The following is a 5,269-nucleotide window of genomic DNA, read 5'->3' as shown; positions in this document are numbered from 1 at the left end:
CTATCGGAATCGTTAGCTAAATATGCAATTCTACATATTGTTATTTAATTAAATTATATAATAGCGAGAAAGTGATAAGAAATCCGTAGAAATATTCCGAAAATTATATTTAATAAATGGTATGTTAATAAAGAGGAAAAACGAAGATTTGTACTTCGATAGAAGTGGAATATTAAAGAATTAGTAGAAATCGTACGAATAATATTTAATATTGTATTTAAAAGAAATTATGATATTCTCGATATATTAATTGTATGTGGTATAACACATTATAGGATACGGGGGTGAGGTGAAAGGACTAACAATTAGCAATTGAGTAGGAAGAAACGTTGTGAGGTTGAGGTAAGTAAATAATTAGTATTATCTATATATGTCCCCTTTATTACTGCTATTACTGTTATATAAATTTGTGGTTCATGCTGCCATTGATTTGTCTGAAAGTATATGAGTGATGAATGATTTGATTTGATTGACGGTATTGTGTACGTGGAATGAGGAAATACGTTGGAATATTATGTTTGTTGTTTGATGTGTTGTGGATGTCTAAATGAGAATATATTGGTATATTGTCTTACGTTACTAGTTGCTTACAAGAATGGTGATATGTGAAAATGAGGGAGTGGTGAAAATTCAATATATATTGTGGTGTGAATACCCCTGACGTGTTGAAAAGCCTATAAGGCGAAATGAAATGAAAAGAGTTTTGATGCGATATGAGAAAGAAATGAAATAAAAAGAGCTTTGATGCGATATGAAAAAGATGTGATGTGAAAAGAGCTATGATGCGAGATAAAAGAGCTATGACGCGAATTGAAAGAGCTATGATGCGAAATGAGATTGATGAGCCGACTGTCAAGGGGATTCACTTAAATTTATATAACGTTGAGATTGAGTTGATTGGAAAAACACGATATCACCTTCTAGTAAGCAAACTAGGAAAAAGGAAGTTTAATTAATTATTTTATTGTGAGATAGCTATGTGGTGTACTACAATTGATTATGTTGGAGTTAAATTGACTGTAACCCATGCATGTTGCCTACTTGTCCTGCTTGGGCTGTGTTTGATATACATATATAGACAGGGCTGATTATTTACTTACTGAGTGGTAGGCTCATCCCTCTGTTGACATTTTCTTTCAGGAGTAGACTTTGAGGTGTCTGACTGTTGAAAAATAGGTCTACGCACTATACTCAGGCAGGTCGGGCCAGTATGTTGTTTTCTCCTCTTGTCAGCTAGAGTACAAATCTAATTTTGTTTGTATAAAGAGAACATAGGCGTAGCGATCAACTGTGGTGGATCACCTGTGGTGTTTGATTTGTATATATATGATGTTGTGGGTTGACTATGTCGTTATGACGTTGTGATTACGTGTGCATAGATTAGATGAATATGTGCATTTATATATAAACACGGGTATTACTATAAGTATGACGTTTAGGGTATATATAGCCGTTGTAGCAAAGGGGGTGCTACATATATACATTCTCCTTGAATTATATTAAATAAATGATTCTGTAATTTGTATATTCTCCTTGAATTAATTTAAGCCAAGTAAATTAATTTGTTTCTTCTCGAATTAATTTAAAATTAATTCCACCAATTCCATAGTGATTTGTGTGTGACTCATTAGGTTCACCCTCGGTTAGACTTGAATATTGTGTCCAACACAAATAATTAATTAAATCTAATTTAATTAATTATTTTCAATTAAACATTAATTAGAAACTCCCATCACCATGGGTGGTCATCTAACAACGGTCCATGGCACTAGAGACAGGTGAATGTTGGCGTGAACATTTAGGCTCTCGAGTTCTATACAGGTACGGTCCTTTCGTTGACCATCTCCCGGCCATAGTCTAGGGCATGGAATTGGGTGTCGGTTTTCATCCTGGACCAGGTAACTATGCTGAATACTTGAGATGCGTTTATTCTATTGATCAACAAAGGAAACTATTTTCTATTAGACCAATCACTATGGCCATAGACTTAGTGAGTCTAAACCATCTTAGAGCGCATAAGAGACATATCCATCATATACTGATACGGGACGGATTCTATCTTGAAATCCACCGTCGTTAATATATAATCCGACTACACTAGACAAGGCTTATAATGACCACATCGAAGACATAGTCAAATCTCACCAGATCCAAGATATAGCCATCATATGCATGCGACTGCCATGATTCCTCAAGTCCAGGGACTAATCATGTACTATTGGAGCTGGGAATTCAAGTCATACCGACCAAGCCTCGAAGGCTTCTATATGACGATTCACACGAGTCAGTTCAATCAGTTAATAACCTAGTAAACTAATCCACTAAAATTATATAGACATCCTATATCTGTTCCCGATGAAACACGACACTCATCCCATGAATGCAATACTTAGTGTAAGTCTGTATAGAAATCTCGATGCCCAGTCTCGAATGTTTTAGACCAACCTTTAGAAATTTGTTGCGTAGCTTCCATTCAATGCGCAATCCAACTGCATGGGTTATTCAATTGGTCTATGGGCATTTTGTGACGTTAAAATACCCTTCAACATAAATGGTAAACACAACAAACACATGGTGCAATAGATGAATGCTTACAATATTCATCAAGATAATATCACATTTATAAAGATTGCTAAATGGTTCCCAAAACCCCCAATCTAATTGGCTTTCTGGTCACCATTATGGCATTATGGTGAAAACCATTATGGCAATTGGATTGACATAATAGATGAATGCTTACAATATTCATCAAGAAATGAGAGGCCCCTAACATTCTAAGAGGCCCACATCATAAGAACGGCCCGCCGAAAAATTACTAGGCTCAACCTAAGAGGGAAGCCCAGTTCAGTTCAAGAAGGAGGCCTGGTACAAAGTCTACCGAACCTCAAATCTACCTTCCAAGCCCAGCCCAGGAAAAGAGAAGCGGCCCTAAAAAACTGGACTCCTTGACCTAGAAGGACTCCTTGTAGAAGTAGGAGTCCTCCCCTAAAGGCGTGGTGCTCAAGTCGAAGGAGGAGATAAGATTGTGCCTTATCTCTAAATTTTTGCCTTTTTTTTTTTTTTCTCAGAAATACAACTTACAAACAGAGTCAACACTTTCTTTATAAATACAGGCAGCATCCCCCCAACAGACAAACCTTCAAGAAGCTGAAAATTATCTTGCTATTTTGCTGCAACTCTCAACTCATGCTTTTGCAATATTTTACTCTGAAATCCTTATTTTTATTTCAATTTCATTTCAACACCCCTCAACAGGGACTCTTTCTTCAGTCCTCCAATAGGGACGCCTTCATTCCTTCAAAAAATAAAAGTATATTCATAATTATACAAACTCTCAGTGGAGCTCGTGGTAATTTGCCCTTTAAAAAAATATATAAAAAAAAGAGTAGGTTATAAAGTAAATAATTCACAGAGCATATTAGACCGTAAAAATATTTCAAAAAAGTACTAAAAAGAATACAAAATTATAATTCATAATTTATAAGAACATTTTGAATAGTTCACTATTAAAATGGATGACTACCATGGTGAAAGCCATTATGGCATCCCACTTGAAACCATTCCAAGCTACCACATCACCATTAAGTCTGAATATACATTCAAATTGACTAGTCACCATTCAGATATAATTGGAAGTTAGTATGGCCATAGCGTTCCAGAACTAACTCTCCATTAACTTGCATCAAGAACACTTCTTTAATCCTTATTCAAGTACTAAAGAGTAATCTTGACTGCTATGTAGTGCCTTCTCAATAGATTCCCAATATCCATCATTATGCTTAAAGCATACAGAACATTAGACCTAGTGCATCGGACCACATAACTATATTGTCAACGACAAAAGACATAGGGATGTTAAACATCTTTCTAAGCTCTTCATAGGTCTATGAAGACTGAGTCTTGGACAGCTTAACCTTATAATTAGGGAAGGAATCTAATTCTTTATTGGAGAATTTCAAGAATAATGTTTGTGCTTCAGTGTTTTCTAGCATCTTTACATCATTCCAAATGAGTAAGATGTTTACACCTGAAACACTAGGAACGTAACTAAGCTCCCAGACCTTCCAACTCATCTTGACCTGAGTCATACCCTATACAACCTTGTCTAAATGAATATTCCAGATATAAAAAGTTTCAAACCTAGTTTGTATTCCATGTCGAATCTCATGGCTCTAAGCCATTCATCCAACCCGATGTCCTACATCGCTTCTCGTTATTGTCTTTGGATCATAATCCAATTGACTAGTCAGACTCAGAAACCTATACCTATTAGGTAACTAAGGTGTTCTAGTCATCCCTCGGGAGGCTGGAATACAGTGAGTTAGTGGAAGAATTCAATTACAAATGATGTTTGCTACATTTGACTGAGGTGTCTCTAAACTTGATTCCTCAAGGAACTACTTCTCACGTCAATTATCCAATGAAATCCAATTTCCCTTAAGATAACAAATAAACCTGTACAAACCTAGTTTGCCTCCCACTAGTCCCTTAATATGTACAGGGGCATCCCATATACTAAAGTACGTTGTGGAAACAAGCTTGTCATGCCACATGGGCCAAGGTAGTTTAGTGAAAAGAACAATCGAACCAAGTCCAACAAGGTTCAATCCCTCCCTTATCAGAGACACCGTTCAATTGTGGCATTCCAAAGAAAAGCTCCACTGAGTGAGAATTCCATTCTCGTTAGATACTTCAAGAACCCCAACTAAATACACACTACCTCGATCCAATTAAAGGATTTAATTTTGCAACCAGTTTGGTTCTCCACTTAAAGTCTAATTCTCGTAACCTTCCAAAGGTCCTTAGACTTGTGAATCCCCTTGTGGCTCTATGTATTCAATGACTCATAGATGTCTAATTGGATCCAATCCAATAGACTATTGGCAAGCACACTTTGTCCTAAAAAGTGCTTCTTAGTCCTCATCTTACTCAGGAAGGACTTGCAAGCTTGTAGACTCAAGTTGTCTATTTCTAAACTCGTTGAATTCACCAACTTCCTTATCCTAACTAGAGAAATGTGACCTAACTTCGCATGTCAGATCATGAGTTTATCTTGATTATCTATTATTAACCATTTCTTTTTGAGCACTCAAAATCCAATTATGAGATAGTGTGGAAATAACTACATAACCAACCTAGCAGATAAGAATAACCATTCTTTGTCAAAAGAGACCATGCTTATTGAGAAACGACATTCCATTCAATGATCACATCATGGCGGAAGAACTCCCTGTTCATTTCTGAGCATCTTCACACCTACCTGCTTACG

The 5,269-nt window shown here is 36.3% G+C and overlaps 1 long non-coding RNA gene across 1 annotated transcript; it reads left to right on the top strand.

The window, feature by feature from the left end:
* The first annotated feature begins 273 nt into the window (after positions 1-273).
* LOC148786890 (uncharacterized) lies at positions 274-1,346 on the top strand. The gene is made up of 2 exons (XR_016067543.1): positions 274-342; positions 1,141-1,346. It is a non-coding gene; the product is annotated as an uncharacterized LOC148786890 (long non-coding RNA).
* The last annotated feature ends 3,923 nt before the right edge of the window (positions 1,347-5,269 follow it).

The sequence above is a fragment of the Sesamum indicum genome, linkage group LG9 (genome assembly GCF_026168435.1).
Source record: "Sesamum indicum cultivar Baizhima isolate 11 linkage group LG9, ASM2616843v1, whole genome shotgun sequence".
Taxonomy (NCBI): Eukaryota; Viridiplantae; Streptophyta; class Magnoliopsida; order Lamiales; family Pedaliaceae; genus Sesamum; species Sesamum indicum.
Note: the sequence above shows the minus strand (reverse complement) of the source record. Positions and strands in the feature narration are given on the sequence as shown.